The following is a 27252-nucleotide window of genomic DNA, read 5'->3' on the forward strand; positions in this document are numbered from 1 at the left end:
GCAAATTGTAGATTCTTGCCAATGTGGAGTGTGGCAACCTTTACAAAATCCTAATTTTTTCATACTTCTTTTATGATTCTATTGGTTTATTTAAATCATGGGGGGGGGCACTGAACACGTGGTAGCAGCTAAGACAATTGACAATCCAGGGGAAGTAGACTCTCAGAAGTCATGGGACAGGTAAATTCCCAAAGCAGATTACAATCTCAGCCTTTCCCATTTTCTTTTAAAGCTCTTTAACAATTTTCAGCAAAATTGAGCTGAAAATGTAAGCATATGCATTCTCCCCACAATGAACTGTAGGAACATGAGCTGGTTTTTACATTGCAGTTGTAAGCCGCCATGAGTATTTTTAAACAAAAAGATGGAGTATTTTTAAGCAGAAAAGTGGGCATAGAACTATTTCAATAAAAGTCTAACCAGAAAATCAAAAGCAACGATAATAAAAACCTTCCAGAGAGCAGATAAGAAGAAACAAAGGATTTATCCACACTTACCTTTCCGACAATTTTTCCAGGCGCTTTAAAGCTCAATGTCCAAATCCCCCCCCCCCATTTTTGCTCAAGCTTTCCCCACAAAAACCCACTCTTTAGAGATCAATTGGAGCAAATGGCAATCCACTTAAAACTTGAATTGACATTGCTCTGATTGAACACTAAATAGCAGGTTTTCGTAGGGAAAGCTCTGGGGCAAAATTAAAAATAATGTATGCTCTGACACAGAGTTTTTAACCGCAGGCCTGTGTCCAGAAAGTGTGTGGCAAAAGCTACGTGCAGACAAGCCCTAAAAGACTCTTGATGGCCTCTGATTTTAGTAAAAAATATCTCTGAAATACACAAAATGGATCTGAAGTGTTCAAAACCAAGAAGGGCTTTTCTTTTGCCAAACAGGCAGATCATCACATTTAAATGTAAAATACCTCAAATACCTCACCTCGCAATTTGGAAACCCAAGCATTTTCTCTATCTTTTGCGCCCATAATGTGGTTTACAATATCTGCTTCTGTCAGCTAAAACAAACCATTTAGGTCCCAAAGGGAAGTGAAGGAAGCACTTGCTAGCTCTACAAGACCAGTGCTTCAAGTGAAATGCCCCTCCTTTCATTCTTTCATTGAGCACATAGTCGCTAAATTGCCCAGCAGTCATTAAATGCCATTGCTGGTTTTTTTCTTTACTCCAAAGTTGTCAATAGTCTATGAAAACACAGTTCCTTAAATCGTATACTGTACAGAGGTATGTGCTTACTCCTCTGCCATCTATTTGAGATGGAGACTGCATGTGTATACAACAACCTACAGCCCCAGTAAAATACAGCAAGGTCTACATAGATTTAAAGGACATGAAGGGAAGGACCCCGTCCTTTGCCCAGAACAACTCTCGAAAGTATTCACATTACTCACTGAAATTCCAGAAACAGTAGGAACTGTGGTGCTGTCCAAAGAGAGGCTGGGCATAGCAGAATTCCACCCTTTGTATCACAACACCTATCTAGCTCACATTTCTCTTCTGACTAAGGATTTGCAGATCCATTCCAGTCCTTATCAAATCCGTTTACACACACCAAACATTTGACCATGGCAAGGCTTTGAACTTCATTCGCTGAGCACCCAAAAAGAATCTGGCAGCAAATCAAAAGCATTTCTTGTTTAGAAGAAACTAAACAAGCGTTCCGCTGATTCACACACAGAACAGAGGAAGCAAATCCTACCTTATCCCTTGCAGAAGAGCACATTGTAGTCGTGCTGCACGGTTTGGGGGAAGGCAACAACCCTGACTTTCCCTTTTGTTTCCATGGCAAGAGAATTAAAAAAAGAACGCTATAACACACTGCCAAGCAGAATGACAACTCAAAAAGCCACATCAATAAGGTAAGGAGGAAGGGAGGGGAGGAGAAGAAAAGGAGGGGGCTAATGGGGGCCACACAGACAGACAACAGCACCTGACACTACACTGTGGTATGCACTGATAAGTTGCCCGGAGAGTTTGGCTTTTTCAAGCTGTCACATGCTCACAGTTGCTTAAAGACATGAAAATGACAAAGTAAGAAGGTTCCCTGGTGGATTTATTCAACAGAAGAAAAGAGGTCCCTTTGCCATGGCTGTATCTCCAGGCAATATCCAGTTCAGTTGAGAGGGGCTCTGAAATCAAGTAAATACCTCTGCTAAGAGATACATTTTTTCAGAGCCTAATAATAATAATAATAATAAAGCCCCAAAGAATCATGGAGATAGGCATTCAAAAAGTAAGAGACATCACCTTGCCAACAAAGGTCCGTATAGTAAAAGCTATGGTTTTCCCAGTAGTGATGTATGGAAGTGAGAGCTGGACCATAAAGAAGGCTGATCGCCGAAGAATTGATGCTTTTGAATTATGGTGCTGGAGGAGACTCTTGAGAGTCCCATGGACTGCAAGAAGATCAAACGTATCCATTCTTAAGGAAATCAGCCCTGAGTGCTCACTGGAAGGACAGATCGTGAAGCTGAGGCTCCAATACTTTGGCTACCTCATGAGAGGAGAAGACTCCCTGGAAAAGACCCTGATGTTGGGGGAAATGGAGGGCACAAGGAGAAGGGGACGACAGAGGATGAGATGGTTGGATGGTGTTCTTGAAGCTACCAGCATGAGTTTGATCAAACTGCGGGAGGCAGTGGAGGACAGAAGTGCCTGGCGTGCTCTGGTCCATGGGGTCACGAAGAGTCGGACATGACTAAACGACTAAACAACAACAATTTCCACTCCAGATATGTTTTGCTTTTAACAGCTAATTATACTTTGTCTTTTGAAGTAATTATGCAAAAGTCGTTCTCCATTACTTAACAAAAAACTATGTAAACAGAACAAAATGGAGAGCCGGGAGAGGAGTGCCATATTAAAATGGAAAATGACAGTTTCAGTGTTGAAACATTAACTGTTCTGATAGAAACACAGCTTGTAAGAAAACAAACAAGAAGACTCAAAAGAACAGCAACCGTATGAATTTACATAACCTGAAATGCTTTTGTGGTTAACCACTAGCAACTATATAAAAGTCAGAATACATAATGAGACAGAGCAAAATGGGAATATTCAGTATAGGTCTGATTATGAGCACCATCGGTAAGAGAACACACATTTTACTAAAGCTCCATACAAGAAACAGGGCTGTATCTAGGACAGTGGTTCCCAACGGGTGCTCCACAGACCCCAAGGGGTCCTCATAACCCACTCAGGGTGTTCATGGCACATACTGGTCAACTGTCCAGGGAATTCCATTGGGGGGGGTATGCTCCCATGTGAGAGCACAGCGCCCAAAAGCTTGAGAGATCATGGCCAGATACAGATCTCATGCGAGATCGTCACACCCCAAAACACATGCGTGGGTCACATGACTTGCACAGGAGCACAGCCTGGAAGACACGCATCCTGGTTTTTTGCACTGGGACATATTGGACAGTATGGTGGCACCATTCATATAACAAAAATTACTATAGAGATATCAACATTTTTGAAAGTAGGGGGGTTCCATGGCTTGGCTTTTGAAAAACAGGGGGTCCACAGTACTTAGCTAATTGGGAACCACTGATTTAGGACATTCTCTCTCTCTCTGACAGACACACCGCTTCTTCTCCTTCCTTATATTTTTGCTCCCTCCAGTTCAATCCAGACAAGTAGGAAAACACTGGTGAGTAATTCTTCTGCCCTGGGAGGAAGCCTTCAGCTTACAGTGTAGGGATACTGTCATATCTAGTGTTGTTTCTGGTGTCCCAAGAGGCTTCTGCTATCAGGAAGTTCCTCTCACCAGCTGTGTTGGATTTGTCAGTTACAGCCCTTCTGAGACAAGGAATAGCTTGGCCACAATCATCCATTCCCTGGTTACACCCAGTTTGGATTAGTGTAACACACTGGAAGCTTCCCAAAGGTATATGATTGGCCACTGCTGGAAGCAGAGTCCTGGGACAGATGGATCTTGGTGTCATAGCTCTGGAGTCCAGCAGTGACCAATACACAGGCTAAGGAGCCAGACTGGGTTCCTGGCTCTGATGCTAGTGTTGAGGGGATCACTGAAGTAGAGGCTGACAGGTAGCAGCCACAGAACTAGATGTCACAGCACCAGGGCCCAGGATACTGCAGCGAGGTTCTTCATGGGCACCTTCCCCTGATGAACTGTGCACCTTCCATACTAACTTGCCAGTCCAACAGGGCAAGGAGTTAACCAGGCAGAGGAAGTGCCTATCTTCAGACCAGAGTGTTGACCCTAGTCCTCTGAAAGGGGGCAGAAAATAGAAGCGATAAGACTGGAAGTAAAAGCTGAAAAGCAGAGATAGATGCTCACCAAGAGCTCTAGCTCCTTCGTGCTACAACAACCGACTTGCCTTCCTCCATGGGCTCCTCTTGCAGAACCAGAACAGAGCACTTGGCCTGATCTAGGGAACTATGCCATTGGGGTTCAATACCTACAAACTGGCTGTTGCCCTTCACCTTCCATGTCTAACAAGAACCAGTAGCATGCTCCAGATCTCCTAAACATGTGTTTAACTAAAGTTCCTGTCTTATGGATAAGGAATCGTACTGGCTGAGGTGACAAATCCTAGAAACAATTCAGCCAAGGATATTCACTTCTCATTCCCTTTCAAATGTGATTTAAGAACACTTAACTTTGATGGCATTGTGCTCATTCTAATGACATTATGAGGACACCAAGTCAGCACTTCTGTAACAATAAGACAGCACAAAACTTCTCTAGATAGATAAACCTTTACCTAGCACCAAATGAAACCCATTTAAACTCCAAAAATGCCAATGCCAAGCTACATGTGCCATCTTCTGTCACATTCTGTCCGTCAATCAATAATGAACCAAGAAGTTTCACTGTGACTATCTCATTATTCTATAATAATTCTGATTTTTAAATCTCTTCTGCAAGAACCAGGTAATCTGACTTAGCAACTTTGCTATACCTATAAGTGATTATCCTTCTAGTTTTATGGAAGACACAAGATCTACCCACCTTGGAAGACTGGCAGATGCAACTAATAGACTATATGGAGATGGCGGAAATGACTGGCAGAATCCGAGACCAGGGAGAAGACTCAGTGGAAGAAGATTGGGGAAAATTTAAAACCTATTTGCAGAAATATTGTAAAATTTCTGAATGTTGATGACATTGAAACGAAATGCTGGGGTTCTAGCAACAAGCTAAAATCTAAGATTAAACCAACAACAGATAAATTAATGGACTATGAATTTGCTGAACCAATTTTTAAAAGGGATACAAGAACGGGGGCCGTGAGGAAGTCAGGAAAATATGAGGATTTAAGATGTAAAATTAAGAAAGAGGGAATTTTTGTGTTTTTCTTATATGTGCTTTTTCTTTTTATTATTAGTTTTTAATGTATGTATTTTTGTATTTTGTATTTTTGTGCTTAATGTTTGTATTGTTGTATTTTGTAGTATGTATTTTGTGTCTTTATTTTCTTTTTGTCTTTGTCTTTGTATTCTTTTCATATTTTGTATTGTTAAAATTTAATAAAAAATTCTAGGTTTTTATTTAACATCCTTCTAGTTTTATTTGGGAAAACATAAGTACATTCTTTGTGCATCTGCTAATATGGGCAATATTTGGCTTCCCTTAAGAAACACAATTCTGAGTGTGCCCTCACCTCGCCTGTGACTCGTCTTTTGAAAAAGAAAGGATTTTCAGTGATATCCCACTTTGCCACTGTTGAAATTGCTCGTCTCACTACAAATGTGCAGATCTGAGATGGCACAATAATTAATACAGGTTCAAAATTACTGGACTAGTATTTTTATTGTGGTGGCATTTCAGATGGTGGTTTTCTAACAAGGATTACTTGACTGGAGGGGATGGAGGTCCTTTTAAAGGAGTTAAAACCTCTTTTCCCAAGAGGGCTAACATTTGCACTAATAATTCCCTGCTTTCCCTGCACCTGACACTTGTCATCTCTTACACAGCAAAGAGGAGACTGTAAGGAAGCAGAGGCAAACATCACTCTCACTCTGTACTTGACAGATGGTATCCGCGAGGGAGAGCTTTGATAAATCATTCATTTCCATGATTACAATAAGGGCTAGAGTATGGATTATTTGATATTTTTAACATCTGTGGAGAAGGCAGCAAAACTTCACCCTTCTGTTTAAGGAGAAACACAGGCTTGCTAAGCCCTATGCCCTCACACCACTTAATCACACACTAAGGAGATCTACTGAGAGCCATGCTACTAAGTTGACTGTCACATCATAAAATCATTCTGTTCTCTTCCGAGGACTGGGAAACCAGGAATATGGCTGCTCAAGGATTGTGTATTTTAAAAGCTATAAGTGTTAATCTGATGAGTTCCTTATCAGTGTTACTGGGCAGATTAGGTATGCAACCTCTGTATAAATGAGGTTGATGCCTTATGAGGAACGGCTAAGGGAGCTGGGCATGTTTAGCCTGGAGAAGAGGAGGTTAAGGGGTGATATGATAGCCATGTTCAAATATATAAAAGGATGTCACATAGAGGAGGGAGAAAGGTTGTTTTCTGCTGCTCCAGAGAAGCGGACACGGAGCAATGGATCCAAACTACAAGAAAGAAGATTCCACCTAAACATTAGGAAGAACTTCCTGACAGTAAGAGCTGTTCGACAGTGGAATTTGCTGCCAAGGAGTGTGGTGGAGTCTCCTTCTTTGGAGGTCTTTAAGCAGAGGCTTGACAACCATATGTCAGGAGTGCTCTGATGGTGTTTCCTGCTTGGCAGGGGGTTGGACTTGATGGCCCTTGTGGTCTCTTCCAACTCTATGATTCTATGATTCTATAAAAGAGCTCTGATTATGGTGTGGGTAGTGGGTGGTTATCAGGAAGGAGTGGACTGCCATGGAACAGTGGAGTTATCTGAACACTTTGAGAAGAGCTCATTTGAGAAGAAGACTTGGAGAATTGCCAGACTTCAGGACTCAAAAAACTTTACGCCAGTGGTTCTCCATTAGCTCAGTACTGCAATCTCCCTGTTTTTCAAAAGCCAAGCCACAGCCCCCCCCTACTTTTGAAAATTATGATATCTCTATGGTAGTTTTTGTTATGTTAGTGGTGTCACAGACCCCCAGGTGGTTTATGTGGACCCCATGGGCTACGCTGACCACGAGTTGGCAACCACTGCTCTAATCTGTTGCAGGACTTTGTGCAAATTGACTTAGAACTTGTGTGCGGATTTTGTTCAGCAAGGGCTCTGAAGTACAGAAACCCCTCTGGGACCAGAGGGAGAAAAGTCTTCGTGCAACCTATATAAAGTGTGTGTTTTGTGTATGCCAAGCAAAACAACTCCACTTAAAGCAACAGTTTCGTGTTGGCGAGCTTGACCACTTTACTGAAGCTTCTGTGGTGCATACACGGAGAGCAATATTTATAGGTTGAAGATAAACACACACCCCCAATAATAAGATACATGGAAGTGCTGAATGGGAAGGTGGAAAGCCAAACAAGTCTGATCCAGAAGTTCAGTAAGGATGGGTCACTAAGTGTGCAGCCATCCTGAAGTAGCTGACTAGCCAGGAAAACTATTCAGCACAGCAATGCACAACTTTTAATCTAACCCCAAAATGCAATAAAAGTATAAATTAATGATAAGATCCTTATTTAAACAGAATCCGCTTCTTAGCAGCAGAGATACCCACAGATCATGTAAGTGAGGAACTATAATACAACAATGTTCATAGATGTGCTTGGTGGCGTTTTTATATGTTAAGACGTTCTGTTTAGATGTACCACTGGCAATTCAATAAACATTTCCACAGTTTAAAATATCCAGGGCAAAACATGGCTTTTCTAAGCTGCACTATGTATTTAAATGAAAACATAACACCGAAGACTACAAATCCCGATATAAAAATTATTTCTTATACATTCCAATAAAAGAGATGGTCAATGATTTGCAATCGGTAAGTAAAAATCTAAAACCCAGGCAGAACATTTACCACCATGAATCAATCAGCATATGCCATACTTAGATGAGAATTGTGGTCCAACAACATCTGGAAGCAGCCACATAGGCTACCACTGATCTAAATCTAGAGGGCTCCATAGTACAGTGGTACCTCGGGTTAAGTACTTAATTCGTTCCGGAGGTCCGTTCTTAACCTGAAACTGTTCTTAACCTGAAGCACCACTTTAGCTAATGGGGCCTCCTGCTGCGCCGCCGGAGCACAATTTCTGTTCTCACCCTGAAGCTAAGTTCTTAACCTGAAGCACTATTTCTGGGTTAGCGGAGTCTGTAACCTGAAGCGTATGTAACCCGAGGTACCACTGTATGCCTTGGTAGAATTACATCAAAGAAAGCAACAAAAATGTCAGACTTTGAATGGCACTGCAAGAGTTCTCATGAAGTGTGGGAAATGAACGTTTAATGCTTTTATTCCGAAGATGAAATGTGTCAACACTGATTTTCTTCTGTGATGTGAAAAAGAATCCATAGTTACTGGCATTTGCTTGTCAGTTTCTCTCAACTCGGTTACAGCAGAACAATTTTCAACAATGAGTGAGTGACAAACCAAAAGGGAAGTTTGGCACTAAACTGGCTTGTTCCAAGGACCTCCAAGGAGTCCCCACTCACCACTGAAAAACAGCTGAGATTTGCCATAGGTAAGGCACAGGATCAGCAGCCTGGGCTGATTAAACTTGCGTAGAACTAACCCATAGCTTTGAGATAACCCAGACATACTTAGAAACAGCAGCAGTGTAAACAGGAACCACTGAATTCTCACCAACAGAAAGCTAAAATGAGCATACAAGCTAAATTCAATACTAATGGCAGATACCTGCCCAGGACCTCCACTGTACAGGCCTGTTTTGACTCTACTGTCATTATCACAAGAGAGGCAAACAATTTCAGGTGTTCTTCAGCTTCTATAAATCTAGCTGCCAAACTGGAGATGAGAAACAGCCACGGTTCTTTCCATTATCTGAAACTCATCTGTTCAAAAGCTCTGCCATCAGTCAGCATTTGTTTACTGTGTGGAGCACCTGATAAGAAACAGATCTGTGGGATTTGTACCTCCTCATACTTTTGAGCATCAATCAGACCTGAATTTCCACTTTGCAGTGATTTGACAGAAACCTGAGTGCAACAGGTGCTTTGTGGTATCTGATTGCACATGCAATTACTCTCTGTGTGGCCCAAAGTCTTTAACCCAATTCCATTATGGTACAAAACGGCCTTTAGAAAAGTACAGGATTCCTAAATATTTAATCCTGATAACAGGCTACAACTGACACCTGACAGAAAAGTATATATAGATGCAAAAGACAACTAGTCCTAGACCTTTTACACTTCTTGTCTACATGATTTAAGCATATAGTTATAAAAAAAAATTGATACCCTACATTTTGCACCCACCAAAGCAGCTTACAATCAGATAATATAAACATATTAGAAACAACAAACATTTTTTAAAGGTCTAAACCTTTTAAAAAGATTCCTTCCCCCAACCCTAAGGATTAATAATAATCATAATAATAATCAGTCCTCAAAGAAACATTGCATCTGCATTCATGCTAAGCATCAGAATGTGTTGTGTTTGAGGTTGGCAATATGGTAACAGTGGTGGCAATATCACATAGGGAGGTGGAATGACACTAAAGTTTTTCCTTTCTCTAATCTTGTACAAAGTTCTGTGCTGTTTCTAAGCTCTTGAGAATTATTAGACTGGGTGTGTTATAACGTATTAAGTAGCATATTAGTGATAGCATATCATAAGCTGCCTCTGACATTATGTGGACATGCCAAAGTAGCGTTGCTGCATCCACCTTAAATGAACCACTGGGTGTATTATCTCCTAGTATTTGTATCCTCCTTCGGACGCACATGTATGCAATCACAATCTGTCAAGCAGACACTCCGTTAAGCCTGTGGTGAGGGTGACAGAAAACCAGCTGTGTTCACTGCTACTTTCCGCAGAGAGAATAATCACATACATAGCAGAGGAGCAATAGGTGTACAACCCAGAAGATTTAAACTATGGCAAAATCTTTTTCAATTATTTTGTAACTAGACATTGATATTAAGCCATGACCTTGATTAAACAAAGTTAATTGAGTAATGTTACATCTATTTTCATGAGGAAGATATTTGTAAGTATTCTAAGAGTCGACTCTTGTAGAATCCTACCCATAGGTTTGGGGGGGAAGAACACTTGGGTGGCTGGTAGTCATTTGCAGTAGGGACAACAGGAGCTACAACACTTTGGGTGCAGCAAATTATGACAGAAAGGGACCTCGGTTTTGCTATATTTTGATACTTGGTACACCGCAGTGAATTGGCATGCTAAAATAAGCATTCTCTAACTTGAATACAGCCATCACTTATGACTCAGCTCTTGCATCCCTGTTTGTCAGACTAGATAGGGCTTTGAGAAACAATGGAAGTGTTGCCTTGTCCAACACTAATTAGAGAAAATCTTCTGTGAGATAGCAGTGCTTTCCTCTATTTCCTTCAAGGGCTGATTGTGTAGGGGCCAAACTAGGTGTACATTTAAATAAAAAGCAGACAGATATGTATACAGCCATACCTCGGGTTAAATACGCTTCGAGTTGAGCAGGTTCGAGTTGCGCTCTGCGGCAACCCGGAAGTAACGGAGCGTGTTACTTCCGGGTTTCGCCACTTGCGCATGCGCAGACGCTCAAAATGACATCACGCGCATGCGCAGAAGCGGCGAACAGCGACACGTGCGCGCGCAGACGTGCCATCGCTAGGTAAGTTTACCTCTAGATGCGAATGGGGCTACGGAACGGATCCCGTTCGTATCTAGAGGTACCACTGTATTGTTTTTTCCTTAGTTAATCACTCTGAAAGTTTTTTTAAAAAACAACAACCACCACCAATCAAGTGGTACATAAATTCTATGAAATAAGTAAGTAAATAAATAAATTTGCTTATTTTCCTCCTGTAGTCCACATGGAGTCTAGTCAACATGTAATCAGGTAACATTCACAGATTTCCTCCCGTAACTGAAAGGGCTAGAAGCTAACACCGGAATCCTGGGAAGTTTAAACTGCTTGCCCAACTCCACACACATCTAAGCCAGGAAGTAACAGAATGCTTATAGCACGCGTGGGAAAGCTTGGCTCGTGAGTAGGTGCAAAAGTCAAGCCAGTCACAAAGAACCTAGAGGATTATGTAGAATTGGCTGGTTATTTTTATCTTCTTTTCACCACTCCTTTAAAAACAGATGAATCAAGCAGAAATAACTTTCTTCAACATTTCCAAGTCACGTTTTTTCTCCATCATAATCAGTATTTGATCTGCACTGTGAAACTACTTAATGCTCTTCATGAAGCCTTTTAACTTTAGACTTAAGCAGGAAGTCAAGCATGTTCTCTCCCTTCAAGGTGCACATTCCATTGTCTTCTGAAGTGGTATAAGAGCGCTGTCCATCACACTCAAGTAACATGTACTAGTGACAGTTTGTCTTAAATATCTTAGTAACGGAGCAAACAGGTTCACAAATACCACAAAACATTATTCTTAAAAATAAAAAAAAATCAGAACTGAGGCATTCCAATCTATAGCCTTAGTTTAGCAAGCACTCTTGTGACTGGAAACGGACAAGCTATGATCCATTGTTCAGCGCGATGGTTGAACTAGGTATGGTGATCTTTTTTAACTCCAAGAAAACCACAATTAGTTTTGGTTTACTTATAGTCGTGTGGTTTATGAGAAACGAACCACAACCCCTGGTTTGGACATAACACCAAGGAACAGATTATGGCTTGTTTCTCCTGTGTACTAGTGGGGAGGAGCTAAGTGGAGTTCTTCAGGGAAGGAGATTCACAACTGAGGGGCCACCACTGAAAATCCTTGCCCGTAATATTCACTAATTGGCTCATCCTTAGTGGTGGGACAAAGAAAAGGGCTTTCAAGGGTGACTGTAGGTTTTGGGCAAGTTCTAAGGGTGCAGATGGTCCTTACATATTAGATACTACATGCCGTATTTTTCGCTCTATAACACGCACCCGACCATAACACGCACGTAGTTTTTAGAGGAGGAAAATCTGTAGGCATGCCACCAGTAGGCATTTCCTCCATAACACGCACAGACATTTCCCCTTACTTTCTAGGAGGAAAAAAGTGAGTGTTATGGTGCAAAAAATACGGTACATAAATCAGGAAACCTGCCACTTTGCAAGAGCCTGATTCAAAACGCAGTCGTGCATATTTGGCATTTGATACAAGACTGCTCTATTTATAAGCCCTCCCAATAGCTTGTTTGTATTATCCTAATCTGAGAAGCCACTGTGATCATTACTAATAAATCTCCGCTAAAACATTCTGCAAATCAATCAATCACTAACTGGACATCTTATTTATTTTAAAATAATATCCATCACCTGCTAACTTCATTGACGCTGGCCCACCATAATTTAATTAGATTATAATGAATTATACATTTATTAATGTGGCCATAACCATCACCTTCTATAACATTTTCCTCCCACCCACAAATGTAGGGCAACATATATGGTGTGTACCCCCACCATCCTCACAACTCCTTTGAGACTAGGCCAGGGGTCAGCAACCCGTGGTTCTGGAGCCGCATGTGGCTCTTTTACACCTTTGCCGTGGCTCCGGGGCGGATACTAGCAAGGGGAGGAGGCGCATTGTGCGCACCAACACTCCCCACTGTGGCGGGTGCTGTACTGGCTGTGACGTCGCATGGGGGCAGTGCGTGCATTAGTCACGCACCATCCCGACGTCACCTTCCCGCCCGCTGTCAGATCGGAGGGCAGCGGCGCGCATGCAATGGTTTTGCGGCTCCCAGTTTTTTTTTTATTCGGAAACGGGTCCAAGTGGCTCTTTTTGTCTTAAAGGTTGCAGACCCCTGGACTAGGCTGAGAGGGTGCCTTGTTCAAGGCCATTCAATGAGCCCAATGGCTGAGCAGCAATCTGAACCTTGCCCAACCTGGTCATAGTCCACACTGAAGCCACCACAACACACTGGCTCTCCAAAGCGCACAGAAGTCAGTTTCAAGATCTAGAAACGTTTCGGTGCGTGACAAATGCTTTCTCCAACTTTCTAAGCAAACACCAGCACCAGAGCTGGCTTTAAAGTCACAAAAGCCCTGTTGTATATTCAGTTTGGCAATCACACACAGAAAGCACAACATACTGACTATGACCTCCAGGTCTTATATTGCCTCCCAACTACAGCGGATAATGGCTCCCAAACAAAGATCTTGTTCAACACTCACTTGCAGCGTAATTTTATACATGTTAACTCAGAGGCAAGTCAATGGCGCTCACTCACTAGCATGAGCGATTAGGATCACAGCCTGAATATGTTTTCTTGGAAAAAGAGAAGTTATTTCAGCCAAGTTAGCACTAACGACAACATTGCAAAAAGGGTCGACCAGTTGTTAGGAAGTGAATAATGCCTTGCATTTCTATAGGTTTATTTCCAGGCATAGAACTGAAAGGGCATCATTAAAGCTCACTTACTTTAGAACAATCCCCATTGAAGTAACTAAGAAATATTTTTGAGTAGACCAGGACTGTCTACTGTACAGGACTGCATAGCAAAAAGTTATTGAATCAACCAACCACTTACAAGCAAGTGATAGCAATATGGACAAGCCTGAAAGTGCCTCCTGATACCAGTTTAAAACAGCAATAGAAAAGCAGCTTGAAGGATTTTTGAACAAGGAAGCAGCAGGGCAGAGATGTGGTGGGTGTTTTGCTTCTTATACTGTTACAGTTTCTTCTATCTGACACCCCCCCAGCTTAAAAATGTGTATTTTGATCCTGTGGTGTGTGTGTTTGGAAGGGAGGGTATGATCTGGACTCTCACCGGGATGCGTGTGCAATGTGCAGTCAATAAATCACAGATAAGGAATGGGTTTAACACCTCTCTAACACTCACAATAAGCTGTTTGCTTATCTTGTTAAAGTCAGGGCTCCATTAAAATAAGTGTAGTTATTCACACTGCAAGCCAATTAAACGCACATTAAAACTGAGTATTTCATAGGGCTGCAACCCAATTAAACAAACTTTAAAACTGATTATTTACCAGATTTTAGTTGGTTAATTTACTGATTATATAATATTTTCTTATTACATCTGTCTCTTTACTGGGGTTCCTCTTAATATTTAGCAAGACAAATGTTTGCTGCATATATTTCTGCTAGATAGATAGATATGACTTTCTCTGGGCTGTGATTTCGCACCTACCCACCTCCAAACCCCAGGTGCACAGTGGAACTCAATATATGATCTTTCACACGTAATTGCAAGCATACATTCAGCTCTTCCCAAAGACCATCTTGGAATAAATTTTCCTTTTTTATGCCCATCCAGGCATCAAAGCAGGAACCAATTAAAAAAACACAAAAAGGTTGTGCCAGCAGCAGTGGAGTGTGCCTTCTTGGCTGGGTTCCCTCTCCCACCAGAAATAGGGATATTAGCACAAGGCCCCAGCATCATTGCAGAGGGCTCTGGGTAATCCATTTCCCAATGGGAAAGGTGCCCAACAGCAGTGGAGAACAACTCTTTTATGCTCATTTTATAAAACAGCACCAGGGAGGTGAAAAATGAGTGTAGCAAAGTCATGCTGTGCTGCTTCCTCCAATAATGCCCCCTACTAAGAAATGGGAGGAACTCTCAGAGGAGAATTCAGAGCACGATTCTCAAGTGTCTATGGAAGCGTGAAAAAGACCTTCCATTTTCTGGAGAGCAAGGGACAGGCAAAGGAAAGAAGAGTCACCAGGGTTTAAAATAAAAGATTGGGTGATATTGGGGCAATGCCCAATTAAACAGATCCAAAATTTTAATGAAACAACATCATTTAATCAATTAAGGTTGAAGCCCTAGTAGGTGACCCCTAAGTCCTCAAAGAAAATTGAGGATGAGACTGGCTTGGGGTTCCTGAGTCCATACATGGTCTATTGCTGTTTTCGCTAGAAGGAAAAAGATTGACTGGTTCCCAATGTGCAACCTATTGTTTAGATGTGGTATATAATTACGGCTCAAGATGAAAAAGTTCAACACAGAACAATTAAATTGTTTCTCAAGCTAGAAAAGGTTTCCTCCACCTTAATCTAAATAAAAGCAAAACCAAGGCAAGTTCATTCTGACTGAATGGCTCCCTTTCCCCAGGTTCCCATATTTTAACAATTTCAAGTAACCATCCAAGGAGCCTGGCAACTGCTATAGATTTTTAACAGCCCCACTCCAAGCAAATCAAGAAAGCTTATGCCCACACAAAGACTGCTGTTGAGGTACCTTGATCAAGCAGAAGCACATGTAATAGAGTTTGCTGGGTGGCCCATACACTCTGTCTTCCAGGACTAGGTCTTTTCAGATCAATAGATATTAGTGAAAGTTGCTTACCTGCAAATGCTGTTCAATAGCACATCTCGCACACAGTAGCTTTGGATGTAAGAAACAAGTTGGTGGTGCTTGTTGGTATTGTCTGATGGAGATCTTGCATAGGAAAGACATGCAGGCCAGTGCAGCCACTACAAAGGTACCAGACTGGAGGTCTTAAGAATGCCTGCTTCTAATCCGTTAGTATTGGGAAACCTAAGTGTCCAAGAACAAGAGGAGACTGTGGTTATTCATCCCTGTTATTCTATGACATATCATTTCAAAATACAGCTTTGAGCTGAAAGCATGCTGTAACCTGATAAGACTTCAGAGGGGCATAGCATACGCTTCACTTTCTCAAAGAGATTGCATGTAATGGAGCCAATTGCAATGCCTCATCCACTAGGAATTACTCCTGCCTAAAGCAGCCATTTTGCAGGGCCCCCTAATGTGATGGGCACTAATTTGGACTATTTCAAAGACATAAAAATCAAGATGTAATACATCTATAATTAGTTAGAAATAATTAATAATAGAGGTAAAGGTACCCATGACTGTAAGGTCCAGTCGCAGACAACTCTGGGGTTGCGGCGCTCATCTCACTATATAGGCCAAGGGAGCCAGTGTTTGTCCGCAGACAGCTTCCGGGTCATGTGGCCAGCATGACTAAGCCACTTCTGGCGAACCAGAGCAGCGCACGGAAATGCCGTTTACCTTCCCGCTGGAGTGGTACCTATTTATCTACTTGCACTTTGATGTGCTTTCGAACCGCTAGCTTGGCAGGAGTTGGGACTGAACAACGGGAGCTCACCCCGTCGCGGGCTTTCGAACCGCCAACCTTCTGATTGGCAAGCCCTAGGCTCTGTGGTTTAGACCACAGCGCTGCCCGCATCTCTAATAATAGAGGTAAGATACAACTAAAAATACAACTCTTGGGTATAATCCGCTAATAACTATTGCTTTGGCATTTTTGAAGAATGAAGCTCAGGAATTGTATATGCCTTCATTCTGTATCTGAAATTGGTTAAAATTTATGCAATCAAATACAAAACAGACACAAAATCACAATGTAGCCATCTAACTGTACAATTTTAGTTGACAACATGCTCAAGGCCTAGGGAAGAATCAGAGTTCCTTACATTCCATAGCACAAGAATAGCACATTAAAAAAACCAAATATTTCCCCTCCCATTCCCTTTTACTGTCCATCTCATTGTTAATGTTTTATTTTCCTCTTTCTATCCTGTTGTATTTCTCTATGTGAAAACCTTCAGAAAAGTTTACAAATAAACTTGCATCTCAAGTTAACCCTTTTCAGGGCTATACTGAAAATAAGAGATTGAAATTACTCTGCATGAACAGTTCAACATGTCTGAACCGGTTACTAAAGCTCTTTTTAATGTCCAAACCAGAACAAAACTGGAGAGTTAAAAAAAATGCTGATGAATCGGAACTGAACCCAAATTTTTAATGGTTCAATTCCCTGGAGAAAATGTGCAGATGTATGTATGGTCTGAAATCCTTCCATTTCCTCTATTACATCATAAATATTTAAATGGTAGAGGAAAAACGATCAACAGAACTTTAGCAGCCAGCTAGGTTGTCCTCAGCCTTCTGAAATATTGCACTGCTGTTGAGTAAATAAGGCTACACAATAGAGTGCCTTAAGTGGTTCCATTAATATGATAAATTTAAAATGGCTCCCCAATAAAACAATCAAAATCTTCTTGCTGCATTCCCATTCCTAAGCTACATTTTTATTTATCTACCCCATTTTTACCCTGCCTCTCTACCTTAACACTGTTGAAGGCAGATTAAAATTTACTAATCCCCTTCAAAAAGATATAGTGAATCACAGTAACTGACACACAGCAGAGCAAAGCAATATAACTACAAGTCTAACAGAAGGGCAAATCGAAACTCGCCTAAACAAAGAGGTCTTTACTTGATAGTAAAATGCAATAGTAAGAGAAAAAGCAAAATGAATCTTTCATGACGGGGAGATCCATAATCCAAAGAAAAGATGTTCCCCCCACCGCCATTTAACTCTACTTCAGCTACTCAAGGGACATAAGGAGGCTTGTCAAACTGACTGTAAGGAACAGGCAGAATTATAACTGGAACAAACTGCCCTTCAACTATCTTGCCCCTAAACTGTTTAAGGCTTTAAAAGGTAATAATGAACATCTTAAATTGCAACCAGAAATGAGCAAAGCTGAGCAAAACATATCCTGCTGTGCCCCACAGGGTTCCACCTTGTACCCCAAGCTATTTTTCAGAAGCTGCTGGGAGAGGTCATCAGGAGATTTGGAGTGACGTGGCACCAATATTATCTAATCTAATCTATCTATTATCTTCAGGTAGGTAGCCGTGTTGGTCTGACAGTCGAAATAAATTTTTAAAAAACAAACAAACCTGGTATCACATTAGAGACCAACTAAGTTTGTTCTGGGTACAAGCCTTCATACAAGCCAGATGCTGAAGAAGAAATTGTGTGCAAGCACACGAAGGCTTGTACCCAGAACAATCTTAGTTGGTCTCTAATGTGCTACCGGGATTTTTTTAAAAAAAATCTAATCTAATCTAGCTATTGTTTACTAGTAAAAAAAAAAAAAAAGCAAGCTTCTAAGTGGTTTACAATTATAAAACCAACTTTAAATTGGTTTTATAATTGTAAACCACTTAGAAGCTTGCTTTTTTTTACTAGTAAACAATAGATAGATTAGATTAGATTTAAAAAAAATAAATCCCGGTAAAGACTATTTAAAGAAATATTGTAAAATTAATGAATGTTAGAAGGATGTTGGATAGAAACTAGGTGGTTTCCAGCTGTAACGCTTTAGGAGATACGAAAAAAAAGGTTTATAAATGGGTAAAAGCTTAATGGTAAGGATTTGCTGAACTAACAAATTGAAGTGGAATACAAAGAAGGGAGGTATGAGGAGGTCCGGGGAAATAAGCGTAAGGAAGATATGTTATGGAAAATTATCTGTTTTTTAAACTGTTTTTATGTTGTATTTTGTATTTTTGTATTTTTCATTTTTCATTTTCACTGTTATACTTTAAAAACTTTAATAAATATCTTTAAAAAAAACACAATTATAAAACCAACTAAGAGGAATATAGCAATACAGGTGGCAACTATTTTGCGCTCATCCAGTTGATGTGCAACTGCTGACCCATGTGTTGTTTTTGGGGGTAGGGGCAGAATGCGTTGATGTGTGAAATGACCTGGAACACCCCCCCACCCGCACAAACAGGAACCTGCCTGCACACAATTAAAATCTACAATAAAACAGCTCCATCAAAACACTGAAATTAAAATGCAACAATTAAAATCTACAATAAGCAAATCCATTAAACCAGCGTAACAATTAGAATAGGTACAGTGGTGCCCCGCAAGACGAATGCCTCGCAAGACGGAAAACTCGCTAGACGAAAGAGTTTTCCGTTTTGGAGGTGCTTCGCAAAACGAATCTCCTATGGGCTTGCTTCACAAGACGAAAATGTCTTGCGAGTTCCTGCGGGTTTTCCCCCCTCCCCCCTTTTTCTAAGCCGCTAAGCCGCTTATTAGCTGATCTGATAAGCCGATAGGCCGCTAAAAGCCGCTAATAGCGCTAATCCGTCAATGGGCTTGCTTCGCAAGACGAAAAAACCGCTAGACGAAGAGAATCACAGAACGGATTCTTTTCCTCTTGCGAGGCACCACTGTAAAACACCAATTGAAACTGGAGGATCAAGTCAGGAGATCAGGGAAATGCTTTTCCAAACACCTGTGTCTTCAAGAGCCAGCAAAGTGCCAGTACTGACAGAGCTCCTTATATTCCAGCAGGGAGAGCATTCCACAGTGTTGCCATGTGCAAAGTGAACCATGTTCCATTTGTTGTTCTTAACTGGACAGTTAAGGGGAAGTGGACAGTGGAGGGGAAGACATTTTTTCTGGACAGTGGAGGGGAAGTGGAGGGGAAGACATTTTTTCCAGGTAACCGTGTCCAGCGTTTTTAGGGTTTTATATGTAAATATCAGGATCTTTAAAGTGGACACAATTTTAACTGTGGCTGTTGTTGTTTTGGTAACATTCTACCCTACCCTGGGACCTCAGGGGGAAGGGCAGGTAAAAAAATACTAAGCAAACAAACAAATAAATACTTGAAACTGGCTCTGGTCACCAGTATTGCAGCCACAAGGCTTTTAAGACTGGGGAGCTTTCTTTGGCATAATTTTCATGCAAGGGAAAATTTCCAATTCTTAATGCTGTTCTTTCAAGCCAAGGAATTTCAGACCAAGGAAAGCTCCCACTGCAAATAATTGGTGCAGGGCCTCCCAATGCTGACCGAGACAGTGACAAGGGGGAAACAGTTGAAGTCCTGCTCCCACTGCCACAATCCCAGTGCAAACCCCCCCCACCTCCCTGTGCTATTTGTTAAACAAAAACGAGTGACAAAAATCACATCTAATTTGGCCCCCAGACTCTCACCTATGATTTATTTGCTAAGCACTTGGAGGATAAAATAGCTTGCATCTGCAATGAATTGGACGCCACTGTGTCTGCAGTACACTCGGTGAATTTGTCCAGAATAAGATGAAGTCATACCTCGTAGTACAGATGACACCTATATCAGACACCTCTTAGCTGACAAAGACCCCGAAATCAACAGGCCTGTGGTGAAGTACTGTTACATTGCAACAAGAATAAGACGAGCGATGACAGCAACGGAGTTCAAATTGTAAACATCGAAGGAACGATAATAAATAGTAATGACATTTGAATTGAATTCTCAAAACCTTAAAAGTCGAAACCTGGTCATAAACATAAGTACCAATTTTGTGATTGGGCCATATCTCCACTGTTATCTGTAGTACAATAGTACTCATATTGCCAATTTTATTTTATTTTATAAATTGCTTGTTGGTCATTGACCGTATTAAAGATATTTGAATTTTGATGCAGTCATATGCGGGTGGATTAAATTCAGTCATTATGGCCCAAGGATGTGGAGAAGGTGCTTGCAAAAGTGCAAGGTGCAGCCTGTTTGTACCACTCATATTCCACCTTATAACAATCTAGTGAGAGAGGGCTAATCAGCTGGGTCCCGAATGGAATTATTGCTTCCCTAGGAGAGGGGATGATCCTGAGCAGGTTGAAGGAGGTGGCCATAATATTAACCCTAGAGACCACCTCCTGGAATCTCAAGAATTGCATTAACTTGCCAGGCGCAAATATTCCCTATTTTGACAAGGCGCTTGAGCGAGTGGTCATGATGTGCATGAGCCAATTTGCTTGGGCATGATGTGCTTGAGTGAACACCAACATGCTGGGACAGTCACTCTGGCAACCTCACGTTTAGACTACTGCAATGCGCTCTATATGGGGCTGCCCTTGAAGACAGTCCAACAAATATGGCACCTAACAAACAATGAATGAAGTTTAGGCTGCTGTGCATTAAAAAGCTTTTTTTTTAAAAAAAATGAGGACAGCTCACATGAAGAGTATTGAAACGGTGTTCAGTTGCTAGTTCAAATGAAGTCTAGGCTCAAGCTAAAAGAAAAGAAAGTGCCGTGCGGACTGATTTTAAGATGCATCTACACAAAGCACGAGCTACATGAGCTGAATCAAAGATGCAGACCTGAGTTTTTATTTAGGGAGGGTGAAACCCCACCCAACACAGGTTGAAGGCCTGGGGTCATAGTGTTTAGATGAAATACATCAAGATAAGCAAATGTATTTTCCTACAAATGTTAGAAACTCTACTTCATTTTGATTGTCTTCTATCACACAGGGAGTACATATGACTGCTGGGGCCTGTTGCACAAGACAGAGCTAAAACAAATACTTTCTACACTGTATTGAGTTTAAAAACTGTTCTGTTCTTTTACAGTTGGTTTTTTGTTTTTGGTCCTCTGGGGAAACTATGTAAAGATTAGGAAGGCTGGACTCAATTTTCAGAAACCCAAAGGGAAGACTCCAGGGACTCTAGGAAACTTCCCTTATTGAGACACACAACTTCTCTGACGGTTGCTGGCCATTTTGCTATGGCCTGAATACACTCACTGTTATGTGACTATTCCTCAGAATATCCAGAATTCAAAGCCTAGAATTTTCACAACAGTACAGTGGTGCCTCGCAAGACGAAAAGAATCCATTCTGTGATTCTCTTCGTCTAGCGGTTTTTTCGTCTTGCGAAGCAAGCCCATTGACAGATTAGCGGATTAGCAGCTTATCGGATCAGCTGATAAGCGGCTTAGAAAAAGGGGGGAAAGGGGGGGGAACCCGCAGGAACTCGCAAGACATTTTTGTCTTGCGATGCAAGCCCATTTGAGATTCGTTTTGCGAAGCACCTCCAAAACGGAAAACCCTTTCGTCTAGCGAGTTTTCCGTCTTGCGAGGTGTTCGTCTTGCGGGGCACCACTGTATGTGGTGCCAATAAATATCTTTTTGGACTCGTGAAACCCTTGTCTGGGTACAGACTGGAGCACATTTTAAAATTATAGTTTCAATGACAGTGCTTTAGAAGTCAAAGAAGATTACTATGAGAAGAGTTTGCAGCAGAATTGGAGACTACAAGGTGATCAGCTTTTAGAAATGGGTGAAACCTCTGTTCTCTGCTTCTCTCTAGTAACCTCACAATTTCACCAGTTAGTGGCAAAATCAGATGCTAGCTAGTTTTAATGATGGCATTTCCCCCTAATGTTGATCATGCTACAATTGTGTGAAGAAATGGCATAGACTGCTGCTTAACAGGTGTTGTGAGTGGGCATCTGTGCCGGGGGGGGGGGGCGGAGAATGAAAATAGATGAGTCATCCCCAATCACTGCTTTAATTATTAAGTACTCCTTGCTTTTTGAAGATGGAAACTCATAGGTGGCAGAGAGACAGAGCGAAGATTCAGTGACCACAGGAAAATAAAAATACCGTATTTTTTGCTCTATAAGATTCACTTTTTCCCTCCTAAAAAGTAAGGGGAAATGTGTGTGCGTCTTATGGAGTGAATGCAGGCTGCGCAGCTATCCCAGAAGCCAGAACAGCAAAAGGGATCGCTGCTTTCGCTGCGCAGCAATCCCTCTTGTTGTTCTGGCTTCTGAGATTCAGAATATTTTTTTTCTTGTTTTCCTCCTCCAAAAACTAGGTGCGTCTTATGGTCTGGTGCGTCTTATAGAGCGAAAAATACGGTATGTTTAACGGAAATTAAAGGCATGGATTTCTGTCAATGAAAAGCAATGCATTGCTCAATACATAAATATTATTTCAATTTGGCACAGCAAATTAGCATTGACCTCACATTTCTAAACCCACAGAAATATATTTGTTCACTCCCCAACGTATCACTGCTTTTCCGTACCCACTTCCCTATCTTTAACAACCATTCAGTCAAGAAGAGTAAAAAGAGCAAGGAGGGCAGCAAGTAAAACTTAAGAAATGACAAGCTCTATGAACCAACTCTTGCCATTTACATAACTTAAGAGCCAATACATTTTTCATTTACTTACTTACTTGCTTACTTACTTTTGTGTGATCAGTGTTGCAAATGACTTGTAAAGGAAGATTTACCAATGCAGGACAGGACAACACTTTTTCTACTATTACAACTATACCAGCTCTTAACTCTCATATCAGAAAGAGTTCAATTGCCCTGTCTATAACATGTGCACCTATGAAAACATTTCCTACAAAGACGCATTTAAGTCTGAACATAATAAGGGAGTCGGTGCTGTTCTGCCCAAAATCATCAAAGTGGAATTGTCAATCAGTGAGCAGGACTAATTTTAATCCAAAATATGTACTCAGTACAAGAAGTTGAATGGATACTTGTTTTAGCTTGAACAATGGATGCACAGACATTTTTGTACTTCATCAAAATCACACCGTTTAACTAACAAGCAGTTCTGCATACAGAAAAGCCTGAAAAGCACCAGAATAAATTGCACAGACCCACACAGGTTGAAACAGTGACCTATATACTTGCCCATCTATAAAGCTATGAGGCAATGACTATCCTCAAAGTTTAAACAAAATGCTGACAGATGTTAGCATACTATCTGGCTACCAAAAAGCATCAGATTCTATAAATGGATGCCTTTTTAATTAACAAGAACAATTCTAGCTACTTTGCCTTACTGCCAGCAGGCTTCATCACCATGTAGTCAAGGCACTGAAACAGCTTTGTAAAAACTGAGTAAGGCAAAAGCAGCGGTGCAGTGGATCTCGCCACCCACAAGAAACTGAACCATTCATTTATTGCACAGCGGTCTTGCAACACAGAGCATTTTTTAACACCCATTCTTCCTCTCCCGCTACTTTTCAGAGATAAAAAACACATTTTCATCAGAGCAGAACCACACTGCCTTAGATGGGGAAGAGTGAATTTACCTTGCTCTCAAAATTAACCACACAGGATTGCACCAGGCCTATGCCTTTTAAACACAGCTCTTCCCTGTTCAAAGTGTGTGTGTGTGTACAGTTTAAAGGGCTAAAGGGGCACATGGGTGAGGAGATACTAAACCCATCTCTCATCCACTTCTCTTAACAGTGGCACTATCAGGGCAGGAGTCCAGGTCTCACTCACCAAAATCAGCACCCTAAAAACACAGCAGGGCTGGCTCACCACACTTTGAAGTAATATGCATTAAAGTCTACAGAGTGGTGACTTTGATACCATTAAGTCCAAAGTCTCAAATTAACCTAAATCTACACTTAGCTTTTACTGCTGCAGCCACCTTCCACCCACCAGCCAATTTCTTCTCCGCCAATCTCACGTCCAATACTGACTGAGGGAAAACACACCTGAATGGAGGGTGTGTAATCACATGGGTCACATGGACAGGAGGAGTGTATGCCTTACTGCCCCTGCTGATTACAATTTAAAGAAATATTAGCATGGTATGGAGTAGATGTTGGAAATTCTAAGAAACTTTACTAATTGGTTCACAGAAGCTCCTCCTATCAGGAGGAAATTTTCTGCTAATCCACACACCTCATTCCATTATTACATTGTTCTACAAAAGGACCACACCTCTGATTCAGCAGAAACTTATTCCTGAGAATTTGAAAATGAACATGCTCCTACAGCAGTGCTGAAGAAACAGAACTTTCCATGAGCTATATTCAACTCACCGGCTTGTAAGAGCAGGTAATTTTCACAAGACCAGCAAAGTTCATGAGAGCAAATTCACACAAGAGAATGTGAAACAAAAGTGAATTTTCAAGGGAGGAAATTTGTGGAAAGTTATTTTCAGAAGCTAATTGCAACAAGCAAATGAACAAAGCAGACCACTCAGTTATCCTTACCTGCAGACAATGTGAATTGTGATGATTGCTTAAATCTGCAGTCAAGGGACAACTCCTTGTATCACACTTCAGTTCACAGGGATTCAGCAGAGCCACTTGCCTAAATGCACCCAAGTGCTCTGTGATATGGCTGGCTGATGAGTTTTAAGAAATGTGATCCAACTACATGGAACTGTCTGCAGAATCTCGGGTTCCTTCCTGCTCAATACTCTTAGACGTTTCTAAAGCTACATCTTTTTTAAAAAATCTAGCTTGATCATTGCTGTGGTGGGGCCCGCTTGCTAGAAAGATCTCCATCCAGAAACAAGGCATGTGACAACAAAGACACAATTCTGAACGGGCCCACTAGCTTGGCTGTGGGGCCATGGGTGCCTGGAGCCACACACATTGTGGGTGCGCAGGTGTCTGATGTCAGCACACTCACCGGCGGGCGTGAATGATGTCACCACAGTGGGATTCTTGATTACTTAACAGCAGTTGAGTCACATAAAGATTAAAAAAAACACTTTCTGCGGCTAAAAATGTTAATTCAGGCATCCCCAACCTGCAGCCCTCCAGATGTTTTGGCCTACAACTCCCATGATCCCTAGCTAACAGGACCAGTGGTCAGGGATGATGGGAATCGTAGTTCAAAACATCTGGAGGGCCAAAGGTTGGGGATGCCTGTGTTAATTGATATTCCTAGCAGTTAATGAATTGGCAATTTCATTTTCCAGCATAGGCAAACCATGACTGGAAAATAGGCCTTGAGTAAATTTTCACATAGGAGTTCCACAGACCACCAATGTTCCAGAAGCTCCATTCAGGTGGTTTGGGGTGTGTATTATAATCTGAATTCAAATAGTGATACAGTAAAATGCAATATAAGAAATACAACCAAAACAAGGTAGCATCTAGCACAGCATATTACCATTTCTACACCAGGAAGAAAACTTAGGAAATGATCTGCCAAGACCCACAGCAATTTTCAAGTTGTCTGTAGGGAGAAAGGTTTGGGAACCACTGTTCTAACACAAAAGCTACCAAGAAGACTTTCACCTCCTCTATTAACCTACTTGCCTTCAAATTGATCATATTCATTATGTTAACAAAAGACAATATAAGCTGGACTTGTCTCTAGCGGCTCTAATCTGTATGTCTTTTGAGGTTTCACACATAAGTGTTTACAAACTGTGGTTGGGTCTGGCAGCCACCCTACAATCCAATCACAGTGCAATATTATGAGTCACTGGTGTCCCTTGCACTTGAGACACTACAACAGACCTCAGAAGGATTTCCCCCTAAAATGTGTCAGGCCCAGAACAAATCTCATTTCTAGCACTTGGATTTCTCTGGCATAACTCCCCATAAGGAAGCTTTATATGTTAGTCTGCAACTGTGAGCACACTTGGCTAGGAGTAAGGCTCATTTATCACAGAGGAATTTAATTCTGCTGGAGAATTGCCCCAAACTGGGCAGATGCTTGCCCAAATTTGGGCAATTCCTCCTTGCTCCATTCTGCAATTTTCAAGATACTGAAACTCCAGAGAGGCTTTTCAGTGCAGGTAGCTACAAGGGGAGGATGGGATGGAAAGGTTTTCCTCTAGGAAGTTCCTTAATTTAACCTCTTAGGATCCAAGTCACTTTCTCTGTACAACACAGTGGTACCTCGGTTTACGAACTTAATCTGTTCCTAGGTCCGTTCTTAAACCAAAACCGTTCTGAAACCAAGGCACACTTTATCTAATGAGGCCCCCCACTGCCGGTGCCCTTCCTACTGTTTGGCTTCCGTTCTTAAACTGAGGTAAAGTTTGCAAACCGGGACACTATTTCCAGTTTTGTGGAAGTTAATAAACCTAATAGTTCGTAAATAGTGCTGTTCTTAAACCAAGGTACCACTATATTCTTTTTCATGGGCTCATAGCTGATGAGAACCACTCTTTACTACAATTTTAACGTCCGCAGTATAAAAAACACGTAAGCACTATAACAAACATGGAAACAGAGGTAGGTGTGAGCAAGGTAATGAACTATTGCCACACAAAATAATAGTATGCCGAAATTCCCTGCTTCATTACAGATACAGAAATTCCAAAATTTGAATGCAGCTATTCTCACCAGAAGTCAAAATCCTGCGATGTTCATTTTACCCCCACTTTCTAAAAAGTAGGGATAGAGATGGTTGTGATCTTAATCAGATGAGCATAATATGAAATTATAAACACATACATGCGGGTAGGCATGACTGATAGATACTTGTATATTTGTTTTCAAAAGCTGAAGGGTGATTAAGCCCAAACTGTACCAGGTACTTGAGAATAACCCTTCATGAAAAGGGTTAATACTTTGTGAACAGCAAGTATATGGATCTCAGGCACAGATTTCTCTAACATATTATTTTTAAAAACCCTAAGTCCCATCAGAATTACAAAGTATTGCAGCATTTCATATACAAATTTGACAATCACGAAGCAGAGGTGTGATCCAAAAGCACTACCCCACACATTTCTAATCGTGGATAGTGGAAGATTACTGGTTGGAAAGCAAGAAAATTCCCATTTGCATTACTTTAACATCTCCCATTCTTCCTGTTTATGCCCTAAGCCTATAAAATATATTTATAAATCAAAAGCCAGCACAGAACAACCAGATTTTAG

General features: G+C 41.3%; 1 protein-coding gene across 5 annotated transcripts in view; it reads right to left on the reverse strand.

The window, feature by feature from the left end:
- NDST2 (N-deacetylase and N-sulfotransferase 2) overlaps nucleotides 1–27252 on the reverse strand; it is a 102973-nt gene that overhangs the window by 39586 nt on the left and 36135 nt on the right. For all 5 annotated transcript variants that reach the window (XM_083502506.1, XM_083502504.1, XM_083502503.1 and 2 more), the window contains one exon: nucleotides 15355–15546. The gene's annotated coding sequence lies outside the window, so the exon portion shown is untranslated. The remainder of the gene's footprint in view (nucleotides 1–15354; nucleotides 15547–27252) is intronic.

The sequence above is a fragment of the Podarcis liolepis genome (genome assembly GCF_965112155.1).
Source record: "Podarcis liolepis genome assembly, chromosome: 5".
In the NCBI taxonomy this organism is placed as follows: domain Eukaryota; kingdom Metazoa; phylum Chordata; class Lepidosauria; order Squamata; family Lacertidae; genus Podarcis; species Podarcis liolepis.